Genomic DNA, 19,206 nt, shown 5'->3' with positions numbered 1-19,206 from the left:
TGGGCACCTAGCTATAAGCTCCCATCCATCCCCTACCCCTACTCTTGACGAAAGCTTACCTTGGGTTCCCCTGTACATGAACACTGAGACAAGGGGAAGTAATTTATTTGAGAGGTAATCCAGGAAACACTGGTGAGGAAGTGAACCCATAAAAGCTGTGAGATGAAACAAGTTACTGCTGTGGATGATCGGAGCTCAATACACTGAGGAACTCTGAAATCCAGGGCAGAACATGCCTCAGAGTTATCCACCTGAGAGGAGAGGGGGCTAGATTTTTATCTACAACTCACATTAGCTATCAGTGGAGGGCTGCTCTCCGGGAAAGCCTTACTTCTCTGGTGCATCCAATTTGCCCTGCACCCAGGCAGAGAAGGCTCCAGGAGCCAGAGAGAGCCCTCAGGCAGGCAGGTACTGGCAGCTGGAAACCTGGCCAGCTTGCATGAGAATGATAAACACTGATGGGACGTGAATGGAGCAATTGCAGTGTCTGCTACAGATACTCAGATATTTTTTCATAGCACTCATTATTACATGAAATTATATTACATATTTATGTAGTTTATCTATTGTCTGACTCCCCAACTAGAGTCTATAAGCTCCAGAGAGCAGAGATTCTTGCCTGTCTTGCTCATCACTCTATTTCCAGTGCACAGAAGAGTGCCTGGTTCGTAAGAGAGATCCCCCCCACCCCTCCCTCAGAGAGAGAATTCTGGAAAGAGGGCAGGGTAGCAAGCACCAAGAATCCTTCCTCCCCAACTAGATAGCAATTGTACCAGAAGAATCTCTCTGATGTAACTATTTAGGAGCTCTGAGTCTATAATGCACCAAAAAAAAAGACCTGTGGTTAATTTCAGTGTATTTCAGCTCTTAGCACTGTAGCAGCTACCAACCGCTCACTAACTGCTATCCCACGGCACGCTTTGCAGGAGCAGGTTGCATGAAGCTTGTAGGAACCAAGGTGTCAAGAACCCATCCGTTTATGATGCCTATCATGGAATCTTAACTACAAAATCTTCAAAACTTGAAATAATTTGAGTGAACCAGTGTTCCTAACATCAAATCAATCTAAATAGAGCATAAGGCGCTTTGCTGGGTCAGGTTAAAAACAACCACCATGCTCTCTCGCCTCCTCGCTTCCAAGACGACCAGGAAAAGAAGGAATAATGGTCGTGCCTAAAAGGGGCGCGGCCACGTGCAGCCTATTCGCTGCACCAGCTGTGACCGATGCGTGCCCGAGGATGAGGCCATTAAGAAGTTCGTCATTTGGAGCATCGTAGAGGCCGCAGCCGTCAGGGACATTTCCAAAGCGAGTGTTTTCGACGGTGAGTGAGCTCCTGGCGCGAACTGTCCTATGTGCTTCCCAAGCTGTATGTGAAACCGCATTACTGCGTGAGTTGTGCCATTCACAGCAAGGTAGTCAGGAATCGTTCTCGGGAAGCCCGGAAGGACCGAACACCTCCACCCCGATTTAGACCTGCTGGTGCTGCCCCAGCACCTCCACCAAAGCCCATGTAAGGAGCTAAGTCCTTAAAGACTAAAGAAATACGGTCCCCTGGAAAGACAATAAAATGGAAATTATACTTTTAAAAAACCCCACCATTTGCTTAGTGATTTACAGGTCCCTTTCACAGACATAATCTCTTCTGATACTCAGGCTCAAACTATGAGTTAGATGCTATTATTAATTCTAATTATCATCTTTCTTGTGCAGAAGTTCTTTTGTTTCATGTGGCCAAATTTATTATTAGCCTTTTCTGTAACTTGTTTAATAAATCTCCAGAGTTAGAAAAATTTTTTTCATCTATATATTCTTCTCAAATACTTCTTTTACTTCAGTTATTTAACTTCTTACTTTGTGTACTGTTGAATTTTTTGTGTGCAGTGTGAAACAGGGAATCCAGTTTCATTTTTGTCCATATGAACAAATAATTTTCCAGTTCCATTCACTGAAAAGAGTTTAAAATAAGCTTTTAGAAGGAAATTTTACTTTCCTATATTTGTCAAATTTTTTTTTACTGCCCATCTGTTTTCTACCCAAGTCAGTATAATGAAAGATTCCAGTATTACGTATCACCCCGGTGCAATTATTTTCTTTCTGAGTCTGAGTAAATTAGGGTATCCAGAACCCAGAGCCCAACTCTGTGGAAAACCACTTCAAAGAGAAGAAACTTTTGTTTCCACCCCAAGGGCAAAAATGATGGGCAGCAGGAACATCCAATCATAACCCTATTTCCTACTTGAGGCAGATTCAATGGGCAAAAAAGTCATCATTTGCAGAAAGTATGAAAACCCAAGACCATTAAGTGATAACTTGTTAGAACTAATCTTATTCAGCAAGATCAACATATAAAAATCTAATCCATTTCTTGTTCAGCTAAGACTAATTTTCTGAAATAGAAAATATAATAGGAAAAACACCATTCGTAGCACCAAAAAGCTATAAAACACGTAAGCATAAATCTAGCATGAAATATGTATGAACTATTTATTTTTTAAGCTATTACTCTTTCCTGAAAGACATAAAAGAATAGAGAGCGATGCCATATTCATGGGTGACAAGGCTTAACATTATAAAGGTATCAGTTCTCCGTCAGATTACTCAGTAATTCAGTGTAACCTCACCCAACAAGATTATTATCGAATTTGACAAGCTGATTCTAAAAATCACCTGGAGGAGAAAACACACAAGAATAGCCTAGAAAACTATGAAGCATAGCTTATTACATAACTCCACTCCATAGTCAGACATGCCATATCACAGCACTACCTTAAAGTCAGATAAGCAAAGGTAAGGTGTTGGTTCTGGAATAAATACATAAAACCAAATACATAAAACCAATACTGGTGTATATACAAAAATCTGATATTCCCACCAGAATTAATATATTTCTTTTAATGAAAAAGCAAACAAACTTTATCTGATCCCACTTCCCCTACCAACCACTGCCCCATTTTTTGGCGTCCCTTTTGCAAAGCAGATTCCAGAACAGTTGTCTGTATTTGCTGTGGCCAGGTCTGCCCTTCCCACTCTCCCTTGAACCCATTCCATTCCAGCCTTTGCCCCACCCCAGCCTCCACTTCACCAAAACTTTTTTCATCACTGTCACCAAGGATAAGTGGTTAACTCCAAGAACTGGTTTGCAATCTTCATCTTAAGGGATTCCGCAGCAGCTTTTCACATTTGCCCACTCCGTCCCAGGATTAATTTGTATATTGGCTTCCAAGGACCCTCACTCACCTGTTTCTCCTTCACCTCCATCCCTCCTTCCAGGTTCTTTGGCCAATCCCTCCTTTTCTCCCCAACCTGGTAAGGAGGATTCCAGAGCTCAGTCCTTGGGCCTCTTTTTTTATCTACTCCTGTCCTTAGGTGGGCTCAAGGCTGTAAACATCACCTATATGTCGATGATCCTCGGTTTCTGTCTCCATCCCAGACCTCTCCTGAGCTCCAGACTCGGATAGCCGATGGCTCGCCCCATGTCTGACAAGCTCCGCAAACCAAGTATGTCTAGACCTGAACTCCTGATCACTCCCAATCATGCTCCCCGCATCTGGGCCCATCTCAGCCTCAAGCACATGAGACAAGGCTAGGCCAAGGCACAACTGATTCCACCGGCAAAGTTACAATGAGCCACTGTTAGGTTCATACAGTTTATTACTTACATAGACAGCAAAACCAATCCTTCCATGGTCGTCCTACACATCAAAAAGGACGATACCAAAAAAAGGGAGGCTATATCCTAGACTAAGAGACAAAGCAGTTTTAATCTGGAGTTCTGTTGGGGGGCAGGGGGCGGTGGGTGAGGCAGAAAGCCTCATACAGAGTCAGAACCTGGGACATGAGTCACGACTCCTGAGAGCCTCCTAAGGGACGTAGGAGGGGAGCAGGAGGTGGCCCCAGAGCAGCTCCTCATCCTCTGTTCCAGGAAGATCACAGACGTTCTGCTGAAGCTCAGACGAGCTGTGGTTCAAGCCTTTGCCTGTGTGGCCCACGTGGTAGTGCCAGGTGGCTGGGGGCACCATGGCGGCGCTATTCCCCCACTTTCAATCAGTGGCAGTAGTGTCCTTGTGAGACAGGCTGGGGCCTGGGACTCTTTGCTGCAGTGCTGTAATGCTTGCACCTGGACAAATGTCTCCTCGAGCAACAAAATACAAAGAAACTGTAAGAGACTATAACTGCATGCATGTGCAGTTGGGGCAAATTCTGGACAAAAGAGACAAAAAGACCAAAAAAAAAAAAAACAAACCCAACTGCCACTTCTGAAGAAAAGGGAGCTAAAACAGGGTACTGCGCATGCCCCCTGCACTCAACACCACCTAAGGGGTGGACAGACCACCTAAGCCACGCCTCCAGCCCGACCCCTGGACACACCCCCACCCTCACCCCATATAAGGAGCTGGCTCATCCCCGCCCCTCTCGGGGAGCGAGCAAGGAAACCTGTTACTTGTTTTCGCCCCCTCCTACAGCTGCAGGAACCCCAATACAGACTTGCCTGAAGTTCCTCACTGGCGTCTTCTCAATTTCAGTTGATTGCGGAAGGCCAAAAACCCTGGTCAGTAACACTTCCAGTCACTCAGACTGAAAGTCATAAGGAAATCCTATGGCTCTGCCTTCAAATATGTCCAAAAATATGATCCCTCCTCACCAACTCCACTGTTACCAAAATTGTGGAAACCACCATTGTCCCACCTGGAATGGAGCCTTAGACCTTGTCTGTGCCCCACTGCTTCTCTATTTCCCCCCAACAACACAAAGTCAGTTTTCAACATCGTAGCCAGAGGGAGCCTTTCAAAACACAAGGCATATATTATTCCTCTGCTCAAAAGCTTACAAAGTCTCCTCACCTCGCTGGGAGTCCAAGCCAGTCTTTCCATAACCTACCAGGCCCTGAGTGATCTGTCATCCCAGCCTCCACCCTTGCCTCTCTGAGCTCATCTCCTTCTCTTTGAGCCCTTGCTCCCACCACTCCAGCCACATTGGCCTCCTTGCAGTTCTTCAAGACCAGCACATCGGCTCTTCCCTCTGATTGGAGTATTTTTTCCCCAGATCTTTGCATGGGTCACTCCCTCACCTCCTTCAAACAAGTGGGTTTGCTATCAAATGACTCTCCATGCTCAGCCTTACAAATCCTCTCTGCCGTGTTTCTTCTCCCAAACTTTTCTGGCTTTGCTCTCAAGAGAAAGAAGGTAGCAGGGTCTCCATCTCCTGTTGCCCCATGCAGCACCTAGGATCAAGGCTCCTCTCTCCCCAACACAATCTCTCAGACCCATCTCTCCAAATCTCTTTTCCCTCACCTAGCCAGACAACTTACCTCTGTCTAAACCCCTCCAATTTGCCTGACATACCACATTCAAAGGCAATTGCCTCACAGGATCGACCCTCCTAAGAAGGTTCTGGGAAGTACCAACAACAAAATATTGTTTTTCCATTACACTGAATTGCCAAGGAAAGTTCCACTTGAATGTCATCCTCAACAATCTGGTTAAGCCTTTGATGCCTGGGGCCAGACTTGGGGGGTTAAAATCCTAGCTCTAAAAGCCTGGGACCTTGAGCAAGTTATTCTCTGGACCCCATTGTCCTCAACTGGGAAATGATGGTAATAATAGTACTCACCCCTTGGGGTTGTTGTGATGATTAAATGAGATAATAGATGTCAGAGTGCATGTAGTGAATATTCAGTCAACATTAGCTATAATTATTTGACCCACTGTGTCTTGGGATGACCATGATATGGCTGGCATGGCCCCAATGACACATAAATGGTATATTGGCATCAGAGTTGACTGTCACTCAGTTGGAAGCATTCTAGACTTTTCCACCTGCTCCCTCAGTTGTCCAAGCAGGGAGCCAAACGTCAGGCAGATCAGAGAAAAATTCCTACCACAGGCTTGATGGGCGTCTTGGGCATTTCCACCAAAATCACACTAAGAACATGGCTGGCCAGAAGTCACTCGCAGGGCAGGGTCAGACGTGCACTGCCACCACCCCTGAAATACTTCCTCCTGCTTCCCATCCTTGAAAGCAGAAGTAGCTCAGGACCTGACCTGAGCAGAACAGAGAAGAAAACTACTAATTCCTGGAATAGGATGGGAAGGAAGTTGTGCTTCTGCCAGGGGAGGAGAAGAGCCAGAATCTCTTTTGTACAGATTCTTTTACTTCTAGGGGTGAGGGGGGTAGACGCAAATGTAAAAGGGCAACCACCTCTCCCCAACCCCACAAGGCAGGTTCTTCTGGAGCGTGAGTCTGATATGTCCTAAGATATCTGACTGTTCAACCCCTAAGAAGTTGGGGCAGGCCTAGGAAGCCACTGTAATTGTATTTCTTTCTCCCAATTGTATGAACTATGCAAACAGTATTATGACAATACTAAAGAAAACAAGAAAAAACAACACATAGTCCCACGACCATAATATATCAGCTTTTCTGCACAGATACTATTTACAAACTTGTCATGATAGGATAGGTTTGATTCTGTACTATGGTTTTGTCATATAACGTTTTAGCACAAATATTTCATGTAGCTTTCCAAGACTTTATTTTTAAAATTTTATTAGGGTATAGTTGATTTACAATGTTGTGTTAGTTTCAGGTGTACAGCAAAGTGATTCAGTTATACATATACATATATTCATTCTTTTTTAGATTCTTTTCTCATATAGGTAGGTTATCACAGAATATTGAGTAGAGTTCCCTGTGCTATACAGTAGGTCCTTGTTGGTTATCTATCTTATATATAGTAGTGTGTGTGTGTTCATCGCAAGCTCTACAGGGCTTATTCTAATGGTATAAAATATTCCATTAAGTTGAGAAATTTTAGTGTTTGACTATTTTAGGCAATACTGCATTAAATAACTTTCTACACACAGCTCTTTGCAATTCTTTTCTTCAGATATAATTTTTTAAAACATTTTCTATTTATTTTGGCTGTGCTGGGTCTTAGTTGTGCCACACAGGATCTTAGTTGTGGCACACAGGATCTTTGTTGCAGCATGTGGGCTCTTAGTTGCGGCATGCGGACTCTTAGTTGTGGCATATGGACTCTTAGTTGCAGCATGCATGCGGGATGTAGTTCCCCCACCAGGGATCGAACCTGGGCCCCCTGCATTGGGAGCACAGAGTATTACCCACTGGGCCACCAGGTAAGTCCCCAGATAGAATTTTTAAGATGAAATGACTGGGGCCAAGATGCTGCACAATTTGGGACCCTTCCTACTCACTGCCAAATGACTCTCCAAATGGGTGGTACTACATGCATTCTATTTTGAAGCCAATGTTTGCAGAAAGCTTTATAGTTTCAAGCCATTTAATAAATTTTTGTCTCAACCCCCCCTACCCCCCCCACACACACCCCACCCCCCACCCCGGGGCAGGTTGGTCTGACTTCTACCTCCACTCACTCTTCTGTGTGTCTCTCCAATAGGGACTGGAAAAGCTGTTTACAGGTTTTCCCAACCTGTCTCACAGCGCGGCGTGGTCATGTGACCCCATTCTGACCAATGAGATGTAAAGGAAAGCCTTGATGGACAGAGGGCTGACACCGCCCCTCCTTGACCGTCGATGTTCCCTCCTCCCCCCTCCCCCCTTTCCAGAATGCGGAAGTGATGCCTTGGGCAAACTAAATTTCGAAGGAGTAGAGGTAACAAAAAGGGAATTATAGTCTATTCACAGAGAGGAGCAGAGATGTGAGGGAGCGGCACAGCCTCTGAGAGAGGGGTGAAGAGCAGCCTGCCTCTGGGGGTGCTTAGTCCCCCAGAACACACATCCTCACACCTGAGCCCCATGTATCTTCACACCAAGCCCCCATTTTCTTGCAGAAATTCAGGCAGGTCTCTATCCCCTGCAGATAATCAACCGTGCAGGGATTACAGCAGTTCTTCTCACAATTAATATGTGAGAAGTGGGTGGATTTGAAGGATCCAGGCAATCAGGGGTTTGTTCTTCCCGAAGCACAAGAAGAGAGGAAGGTGTTCATACACCAGAGGCCCACTGATCGCTGTCTGAACCACTTGCAGCCTGTGGGCGGTGTGGAGGGTGAAGCAGGTTGTAGGAGTGACAACCAGGTGTCCGTGATTTTCCAACAATCCCAACTTCAAGTTTTTTAAACTTGAAGTTAAAGCGTGCCCCCAATTTGTGGCCAAATAGGTCCAAGAATCAACAGGGAAAAGGGATCCCATTAGATCCATCTTTATACCCTCTTCAAAGCAGCATCAGTCAGCAGAAAGCCGACTGGGCACAGAAGTGCTCTGTGGAAAGTGAAACATAAAGGTACTTGGTCAGAGTCAATCACTGGAAGCCACATGGCATCATGATTAAGAGTATGGCAATTGACCTTGGTTCAGTTACTAGCTCTGCCTTCTTCTAGCTGTACGACTTTGGGCAAGTTAACTCGCTTCTCTGAGCCTCATTTTCCTTATAATATAATTAGAAATCATGTTACTTAACAGTAGTGGATGTTGGTTGTTTTTAGGCCACTCAGCATTCATTCCCCCCTTCTTTTACTAATAACAGTCAATTTCCTGTTGGCCAACTACCTCCCCACCATTGTGTACAGTCCTGGTGAGACAATAAATCAAGGTAAGTTAAGGTGCCTTACCTTTTCTTAACTAAATGAGTAGCCTCTTGCCCAAAGCTAGGCAAAGTGGACTCTACATTTAACTTGAATTTTGAGCACAGTGACGCAAGGGTAGAAAACTAATATTTGGTTTATTTCTCTCTTGGCAGGACCTCCAAAGCCATGGTTTCTGTCCTCTCTGTGTCTTTCAACCCTCTCTTCCATTCTTTAAGCCACTCTATTTCCTTCCAGTAAATTACATTTTTTACTTGTTAGCTAGAGTCTTCTGTTATTTTTGCCCAGAATGCCTTAACTGATGCACTACTTAACAACAATCAAAAACCTGTAAGGATTAAATTAAATAATTAATGTATGTGGAAAAGCTTAGCACAGTGGCTGGCATATAGGATGTGCCCAACAAATGGTAATTTGTATTAGTCGAGGGTGAGGTTCAACTGCTGTCATAGGACCCAAAATCTTAGAGGCTTAAGCCAGACTGTCCTGCTGACAGTCCAGGGAGGTAGAGAGGCTCCACAGTGTTGGAAAGCCAGGCTCCTTCTAGCAAGTTGCTCTGTCATCCCAAGGTACTGTCCTCATCCAGCCCATCAAAGATGGCCCACCGCCATGTCCACCCTCCAGCTGGCAGGAAAAATAAAGAATGTGGATGTGACTCTTTCCTTTAAGAGTGTGACCCAAAAGTTGCACATATCATTTCCACTCTCATCTCATTGGCCAGAACTTAGTCACATGGCCACACACAGCGGCAAAGAAGGCTGGGAAACATAGTCTTTATTCTAAGTAGCCATGTGCATGGCTAAAATTTGGAGTTGAATTAGTAAAGAAAAAAAGAGGAAGACAGATACTAGGAGACAACTAGCTCTCTCTGCCACATTATCTTACCACGACACTAAACATCCTCTGGCTGAAACGTCTCCAGTTTGACAAAGTAACCTTGATCCTTGATCTGATGCTGTATCATTATTGTCACATCCAGCTTCAGGGCCTCCATATTCAGGGCTTTACAGGCCTTGGGGTTCAAAGAAAGGCTGTATGTATAAGAGCTTTCCTCCAGAAAAGTTTTATGTGGCTTAAATAAGATCAAGAAACAGGGAGAAATGGGGACTTAGTGGTTCTAAATGAAGGAAAGAGGGTTAGAGAATGGGTAGGCCTGGAGAGGCCAAGGAAGGCAGGCGTTACCCCCTCCAAGGGGCTCCTCAGCAGAGAAGGGGGCCATGGTAAAGCTAAATATCACCCCCAGGAACACCTTGAACCTCAGATCCTGAGGACCATGAGAGGAGATGGACCCAGCCGCACACGAGTGAGATTAGGGGCACCTCCGACAGCCAATAGGCAGCCAGGCACATGAGGAGCCCTCTGTTCTCTCTCCAGTTCTTTCCTCCCAGTCTCTCACCCTGGAGGAGCTACAATCAGAAGAGGGAAGAGGAAAGGAGGAAGAGTAAGACAGTAGATCACAGCCCCATCCTCTCGAAGTCCCTAGAGCCAGAAATGGACCTTATATTGTATGGTGAATTACATATACATCCATCTTTCCCCCAGACTATTCATTCAACAGATATTTACTGAATGCCTATTATGTGCCAGGTGTTGTTCTGGGCTCTGAAGATATACACGTGAACAAGAAAGGAAAAAAATCCCCACCCTCGGAGAGTTTATGTTCTCAGGGAATAATAGACTCTGCTTCACTTGAGAGCTGGGATTATGTCAAATTCATGGCTCTATCCCAGGGCCCAATATTATCTTTGACTGGGGCTCAGTGACTGTTGTTTAGATGAACCACAACACAATTTTGATTTTGTTTTGAACACTTGCGGTTTCCTCCCTGCGTCCAGTTTCCCTCTTCTCAGCAACTTTCAATTCCCATTTGAAGGACTATGTCATTTGGGGAGAACTGACTTCACCCCCAGCTCTGAGGGTGGAGCATGTGGACTAAACTAAGCCAATTTGTATATTCCAGACCCTTGACTTCAGTGATGGGTTTAAGTATGGGCATGTGATCTAAACCAGACCAATCAAAGTGGATCTGAGGAAAAAGATGCTTTTGCTCTTTCCAGTGTAATATAAAACTTGGACTCACTGGAGCCATTTTTGCTATTGTGGAGAAAGTCCACCTGAGGATGAACCAACACATCACAGAAATAGAGCCAGATCCCTCTTGAAAATGTGAAACTCTGGATCAAACCACACCTGAAATCCTCTCTACCTCTGGACTTTCCAGTTGTATGAGTCAATGAATTCTTTTCATTGCTTAAGTCATTTTGAGTTGAATTTTTCATTTGCAACCAAAAGTATCCCAACTGATTCAGAGATTTTGTTTTACAAAGTGGAAGAATATCCAAGTAGATATATGACACAGACAGTTTCTAAAAGGCAGTCCAACACAAAACTGAAAGACAGAGTGTGTGTAAATCTACATGAGGTATCAAACAGCCCAAAGAAAAAACAGAGAACATCAGGGGGTTTATTTGGACATATTGGAAAGCTCTTGCTGTATAATATGGATAAGAAGAGAGAGTTCAAACTTCTAGGTGCCTTCTTAAAAACCTTTCAATAATTTCTTATCACGAACAGTTAAAAGCCAAACTCATTAGACCCTGACAATTTAGTCCATAAATACCTTTGATTCATTTCTAATCATTTATAGCCCAAGCACAATATATCAGTTACACTTAGCATGCCCTGTATAGTAGCCAACATCCAAGATGGCCCCTAACAATCTTCCTATCCTAATATTCATACCCTTGTGTAGCCCCCCTTCCACGCTGAATCATGGCTGACCTGTGTGACCAAGAGAATAGAGCAGAAGTGAAGGTGTGTGGCTCCCAAGGCATTTCAGCTTCTGTCTTGCTCCCTTGGATGGGTCTCTCTCTGGAGGCCGGAGGAAGCCACCCACCATGCTGTGAGGACACTCAGGCTACCCTGTAGAGAGACCCTGGTGCAAAAGAACTATTGAGGGGAAGGTATGAAGATTTCCCATATACCTCCTACCCCCACATATGCATAGCCTCCCCAGTCATCAACATCCTCCACCAGTGACATTTTTACTGTCTCCATAGTTTTACCTTTTCCAGAATGTCATATAGTTGGAATGACACAGTATGCAGCCTTTTCAGACTGGCTTCTTTCACTGAATAATATGAATTTAAGTTTTTTCATGTCTTTTCATGGTTTGATAGCTCATTTCTTGCTCGTGCTGAATAACATTCCGTTGTCTGGATGTACCACAGTTTATTTATCCATTCATCTCCTGAAAAATATCTTGGTTGCTTCCAAGTTTTGGCAATTATGAATAAAACTGCTGTAAATATCCATGTGCAGGGTTTTGTGTGGACGTAAGTTTTCAGCTCCTTTGGGTGAACACCAAGGTGCACGGTTGCTGGATTAATGCAGTAAGAGTATGTTTAGTTTTGTAAGAAGTTGCCAAACTGTCTTACAAAGTGACTGTACCAATTTGCATTTCCACCAACAATGATTATTGTTATTTTAAGCCACTAAGTCTGTGGTCATTTGTTATGAAGCTTTAGATAACTAGTTCAACCTACCATTGAACATGTCTAGAATGCCTTTCTTCTGCTTCTCTTTGTCATCCTTAGAAACTCCTGCCTGCTTTGATTTTCCTACTCAGACTCAGGCTGTCTTCCATACAGCTCTATTAAGAGTCCTCACATTGGGATCTCATTAAGTGTTTAAGAGGTTATTTTTTCTACTATTGTTTATTGAAGGCAATTTTTTAATTTTTATTTTTTATACAATCTTTAAAGGTTACACTCCACTTACAGTCACTACAAAATGCTGGCTATATTCCCTGTGTTGTACAATTCATCCTTAGAGCCTATCTTACACCAAATAGTTTGTACCTCCCACTCCCCTACCCTTATATTGCCCCTCCCCCTTCTCCCTACTGGTAACCACTAGTTTGTTCTCTATATCTGTGAGTCTGTGAAGGCAACAATTTTGAATTATCCAAATTTATATTCCCAGGACTGAGCATGGTACATGCCACGTTAAAGGAGCTTAGCAAATGCCAACTGAATAAATAAGTAACGGAAAGTTCAGCTCTGGGCAAGACAAAAAAAGACTTCCACTGGTCTGGGGAGCAAAGAAGGAAATAGTGGAGAGACGAACCAAAGATATTATTGCAGGACGGGTCTTGCTCCTAGCTCCTTAGTTCACATTGAAAAACTCCTTTTCCTGGTAGTAAATATGCCAACGAAGCCTAGGTAAGCTATAGTAGGTGGTTCCATAGTGGTTTTTACTCACAAAAAATTACTCTGCTGATAGAAAAGTGTAAGAACCATTGCAACAGAAAACTGGAGCAATCATGTGGCCAAAAGCTGAGTGTCAGGGCCATGGTCAGGGGAGGGAAGGAGGCTGGATTTGACAGTGTCCAGAAAAGAGGAACATCTGGTTTCAGACACTTCCTGCGCCCAGACAGAGCAAGAGGAAGTGGGGTTTAAAAGGGGGCCCATCAGTGGGGATAGAAAAGCCATAGACTGGGTGTCTTTTTCCAGAATCTTTGTAATGAAGGTTATTTTGAGGGTAGAGAGTAGAAAGGTCTCAGAGGTAAAGCACTGAGTCTAGAAACAAACTGGAATTTAAGAAAAGGCTGGAATCATGTCCAGTTAGAACACAGGAGGGAGAGGTGGATCTTGGAAACATTAGAAAGTAGAAATGGAGAACAAATTCAGATTCAGTTCTAGATATAGGATTTAACTGATTGATCTGAACAGAACAACTAATAAGGTAGCATTAACAGATATATGTGGAAGATTAACTTTCAGAAATAGGATATAGTTTTTAAAGCACTAAAGCACATTTTGCGAAAACCATTCCAATTTTATGCCACATAAGGGCAGAAATGGGGAATTCTCTGGTGGTCCAGTCAGTAGTTAGGACTTGGTGCTTTCACTGCCATGACCTGGGTTCAATCCCTGGTTGGGGAACTAAAATCCCACAAGCCTAGAGGCATGGCAAAAAAAAAAAAAAGGCAGAAATGATACATGCCATATTCTCTGATCATGCTACATTAAGGTAAATAATAGAAAATATCAAAAATACAACTAAAAATGCCTAATTTTGAAAATTGAATATTATAAGAACTTAGAACAAATAGTTAATGCACAGTATAATAAGATATTATATTTTAAAGTAATAAGAATAAAACACTAAGAACAATTGACATTGTATGAGTATTTGCCCTGTGCCAGGCACAGTTCCAAGTGCTTTGCATGTGTTAACTCATCTAATCTTCATAGAAATACTACGAAGATATTATTATCCCCATCTTGCAGATGAAGAAACTGAGGCACATAAAAGTCATGTAATTATATACCAAGTTATTACAACAGAGTTTATATCTGTTGGGATGCTTTGGGCTACAAATTAATAGAGATCCCAATTCAAGCAATAGTCAATGTATCATATCACAGAACAAAACCAGAGGGGGTCTCCAAAGCTGAGTATCCAGCTGCTCGGTGGCATTATTAAGGACCCAGTGATTTTGTGTCATTTCATTTGAATTCCATGATTTTGCTAAACTGAATTGTTCTCAAGTTTCTCTTAACTACTATCAGGGTACTCCTTGCTTTCCCTTTTTCATACAAAATGAGGCTCGTTTACCTGAAGCGTTTAGCTTCCACAGTATCTACTACTGTAGTTTGCTTAGTCTCTTGCTAGACCCTTGCAATTGAATCCATGAATTCTTCACTCATTCATTTTGTCATCAAAATACTATTTATTAAGCAACTATTATGTGCCAGGCCTTGAAGATCTAGAAATAAGCAAAACATGAAGCTCCTGCCCTCATGGACCTTACATTCTGTTTGGGGAGTGTGGCAGACACTGTCAGCATCCTGCCCTCAAATCCCTCAGATCCTAACACCCTCAGACCCTGCAAGTCAACTTCCAGATGGCTGCTAGGCCCACACGCCATAAGCTAGAAGTGCAGCAAAATCAATACCCACCCCATCTCCAAAGCAGCTTTCAACCAATTACTTTCAGAAGTTGGAATATCAGTATCCCATCTCCCTCACACCTTAGGTGGGATAATTCTGAGGTATGTGTTTTTCATCATTTCCCAGAGTTTTCCCTCTGGATTAAGGTCCAGTCACTCACTAAGGTGACTGGCTTAATAATGTACCGCCCTTTGTACAAAGTTTCAATTATGCAAGATAACTAGGTGCTGGAGGTTTTGTGTACAGTGTGGTAGTTGCAGCTAATAAAACGATCTTGTATACTTGAAATTTGCTAAGAGAGTAGATCTTAAATGTTCTCACCACAAAAAAAAAAAAGATGACTATATGAGATGATGGATGTGTTAATTATCTTGAATCTGGTGAATCATTTCACAATGTGTACATATATCAAAGTACCACATTGTACCCTGTAAACATATATAATTTTTATTTATCAATTATACCTCAATAAAACTGGGGGAAAAAGTGAAAAAAAATGCACCTTGAACTTCCCTGGTGGCAGAGTGGTTAAGAATCTGCCTGCCAATTCAGGGGACACAGTTTCGAGCCCTGGTCCGGGAAGATCCCACGTGCCGAGGAGCAACTAAGCCCGTGCGCCACAACTACAGAGCCTGCGCTCTAGACCCCACGAGCCACAACTACTGAGCCCACGTGCCACAACTACTGAAGCCTGCACGCCTAGAGCCCGTGTTCTGCAGTAAAGAGAAGCCACTACAATGAGAAGCCCGCGCACCTCAGCAGAGTAGCCCCTGCTCCCTGCAACTAGAGAAAGCCCGTGCACAGCAACAAAGACCCATCATAGACCGAAAAAATTTTTTTTTAATTTTTTAAAAAATGTACCCTTTCTGGAATCTAAAAAATAAAACAAAGTAGTGGATATAACAGAAAAGAAATAGACTCAGGAATATGGAGAACAAACTAGTGGTTACCACTGTGGAGAGGGAAGGGGTAGGGGCAAAATAGAGGGTAGGGGATTAAGAGGTACAAATTATATAAATTAGTATGTATAAAATAAATAAATAAGCTACAAGGATATATTGTACAGCACAGGGGAAATAACCAATTATAATGACTATAAATGGAGTATAACCTATAAAAATTTTGAAGCACTATGTTGTACACCTGTAACGACTATAATATTGTAAGTCAACTGTACCTCAATAAAAAAATAAGGTAAAATTAATTAAAATAAAATAAAATAGGGAATTCCCTGGTGGTCCAGTGTTTAGGACTCCGTGCTTTCATTGCCAGGGCCTGGGTTTGATCCCTGATCGGGGAACTAAGATCTAGCAAGCCAGCATGGCGCAGCCAAAAAATAAAATAAAATAAAAATTTTAAATGCACTCTTTATTGGCTGCCTTCCCTCCCCACCCCTCTGCCAGTGATCCCTGCACCTCCCTCATACTCGGAGTCCTTGTCTCAGGATCTGCTTCTGGGAGAACTAAAACCAAGGCAGAGACAGATGATAAGCAAGAGTGAGGACACTGCTTCAAGGAAGTCAGACGTCCGCCACGTGAAAGGCTGCTGAGGCGTGAAGATGAAAACAGAAGACTGTCCATTGGGTTTAGCAACACAAACACAAAAAGGCCATTGCAGAAGCGTGGGGCGTGTGGAAGCCAAGCTGCTGCAGCTTGAAGAGTGAGTTCAAAACCAAAAAACAGAAAAAATATAGGTGCGGTCTCCACACTACAGGAAGAGGGAGGGGTGATGGCCTTGGGGACTGTGGCCACAGAAGACAGGGCGATAGGAGGTGAGATGGACAGATAAGGAACTGGATGGAACCCGTGGTGTGTCTGGACGTACCTAGAGCAGATTTAGACACCTGGCAGAGAGGCTGGTGACTGAATTAGGGATAACCACGAAGAGAACCAAGAAAAAGAAAAAGACAAGTATTCATTATAGAGAAAACAAAAAGCTATGCAAGAGAGAAAAAGAGGGACTTCCCTGGTGGTCCACTGGCTGACTCCGCGCTCCCAGCGCAGGGGGCCCTGGTTCCATCTCTGGTCAGAGAACTAGATCCCACATGCACTGTAAGAGTTTGAAGGCCGCAATGAAGATCCTGTGTGGGAGCAGCCAAATAAATAAACAAATATATTTTTTAAAAAGAGAGAGAAAAAGAAATCAAAATACATTACATGGTTCTGCCATGAATAGCATATAAATGGTCATCATAATATAAAGCCAGAATATTGATTTAATCAAAAATAAAGATTTAACTATATTGGGAGGATGGAGGAAGAAGAGAAGGAGATTAAAAAAAAATCTTCCGTAGTAGGAAGGCCTAATAAATAATGCCTAAAAATTAAGAAGTAGCATTATAAGCATGTTACTTAGAGTTATGAAGATGAATACCAAAATTAAGGAAAGTGAATGCCAGAGAGGGGGAAGGGGGCAGGGTGGGAGAAAGAGAAAGGAACGGCAGGTTTTTTTGTAACAAACATTGTATAACTATTTGACTCTTTAAACCAAGGTTGTTCAAACTTTTCTGAATGTCACCACAGTAAAAAACTGAATTTTACTTCACAACCCAGTACAGACATCCAAGTGTTAGAGCGGTCCACGGAATCTCTAATCACTGCTGGTTAGTGTGAAAATTGGAGAACCCAGGTTTCCACTTACCCAGCAATTCCACTTTTAGGTATTTTTCAAAACACATTTAGCACATATATGCCAGGAGACGCATGCAAGAATATTCACACCCATACTAGTCACAATGACTAAAAACTGGAAATGAGCCAATGCCCAACAGTAAGAGAATGGACAGATACAATGGATAAATAGAATATTTTACAGCCAGTGGAACACCCTGGATGAATCCTAGCAAAATTATGTAAAGTCAAATTAGCAGGTCTCTGGTATTACATGGTAATAAGGAATCGTTGTTGATTTTTGTTAGGTGTGATAATAGCAATATAGTTATGTAAGAAAATGTCAACAGTTTTTAGAAATGAGTATTGACGTATGTACAAGTGATTAAATGCACAAGTACAATTTTTTGACACCCAAATTGTAGTTTTTATTCAAGTTATTTTTACAAATTTATGTCTCCTAATGTGAAAAGGTGGCTTTTTACTTCGTGCTCTGCAAATTTATATCAGCAGTAGGAAGGGCTTCAGTGAAATGATAAGATGTCTAAGATTTGCAGGAAAAGAGAAAGAAAAACATGATAGATGAAGCAAGTGCAGCAAAATCTTGATAATGGTTGGAGGTGGCTGCTGGGTATATAGAGGTCCATGACATCCTGCTTCTCTCTGTTTCGTGGGTTTGAAATTTCCATAACAAGAAAATTTTTAATAAACAAGCCAGTCCTAGAAAACAAAATATTTTCATGCTTCTTTTATACAGTTCAGAAGCAAGTAAAATGAAACTAAAGACATCTGTGATAATTAAAAGAAGGAAAAGCAGAAAAATGAAAACACAAATCCAGGCTAGTGGTCCCTTCTGAGAGGCAGGCTGGGGCTGGGACAGGGCAGAAGCCTGTCTGTGAGGAAGTTCTTAGAAATAATCTATGCGTTGGGTTAGGCGCTGGATTCAGAGGTGCTCAGATTTTTTAATAAATAGGGAACAGAAAACAAGAGGGGTATGCATAGACCATTTGATGATAGTGGACCAATGAAGTGTTATGCATAACCCAATTTTGTGCACCTGAGTTTTGAAAAAAGTATATGGGACTCACAGACACAGAGAACAAACTAGTGGTTACCAATAGGGAGAGGAAAGCGGGAAAGATAGGGGTACAGGATTAAGAAATGTAAACTGCTATGTATAAAATAGATAAGCAACAAGGATATATTGTACAGCACAAGGAAATATAGCCATTATTTTGTAATAACTTTAAATGGAGCATAATCTATAAAAATATTGAATCACTATGTTGTACACCTGAAGCTAATATAATATTGTAAATCAATATACTTCAATTTAAAAAAGTAAAATAGGGGCTTCCCTGGTGGCACAGTGGTTAAGAATACGCCTGCCAATGCAGGGGACACGGGTTCGAGCCCTGGTCCGGGAAGATCCCACATGCTGCGGAGCAGCTAAGCCTGTGTGCCACAACTAGCGAGCCTGCGCTCTGGAGCCCGCGAGCCGCAACTGCTGAGCCCACGTGCCACAACTACTGAAGCCCGCGTGCCTAGAGCCCGTGCTCTGCAACAAGAGAAGCCACTGCAGTGAGAAGCCCATGCACCACAATGAAGAATAGCCCCCGCTCGCCAAAACTAGAGAGAACCTGTGCGCAGCAACGAAGACCCCACGCAGCCAAAAATAAATAAATAAAAATTTAAAAAATAAATAAAAGTTAAAAAAATAAAGTAAAATATATATTTTTTAAAATATATGATTTCAGGGAATTCCTTGGCGGTCCAGTGGTTAGGACTCTGCACTTCCACTGAAGGGGGCATGGGTTGGATGCCTGGTCAGAGAACTGAGATCCCACAGTCCGCACGGCACGACCAAGAATAAATAAATTAATTAATTAATTAATTATATGGTTTCTCTACTGGGGATCTTATACTTCCAAAAGTGGGAGTGTTGTCTCAAAAAGGTTTCTGAAGTAGGAGTGGGGAAAGAGATGGCCTGTCTTTGTTCTGCTAGTTCCTGTGACTAATTCCTGTGGCTGGCTCAGTTTCCTCACCCGTAAAATTAGCAATTTGGCCAAATCATTG

At 42.8% G+C, this 19,206-nt stretch overlaps 1 pseudogene across 1 annotated transcript; it reads left to right on the top strand.

Moving 5' to 3' along the window:
- Nucleotides 1-750: 750 nt before the first annotated feature.
- Nucleotides 751-7,310, top strand: LOC309612671 (small ribosomal subunit protein eS26 pseudogene; annotated as a pseudogene). Its single transcript has one exon. The product of its transcript is annotated as a small ribosomal subunit protein eS26 pseudogene (transcript).
- Nucleotides 7,311-19,206: the final 11,896 nt, after the last annotated feature.

This window comes from Balaenoptera borealis (assembly GCF_965194805.1).
Source record: "Balaenoptera borealis genome assembly, chromosome: 16".
NCBI classification, from domain to species: Eukaryota; Metazoa; Chordata; class Mammalia; order Artiodactyla; family Balaenopteridae; genus Balaenoptera; species Balaenoptera borealis.
This window is presented reverse-complemented; position numbering and strand designations above follow the sequence as displayed.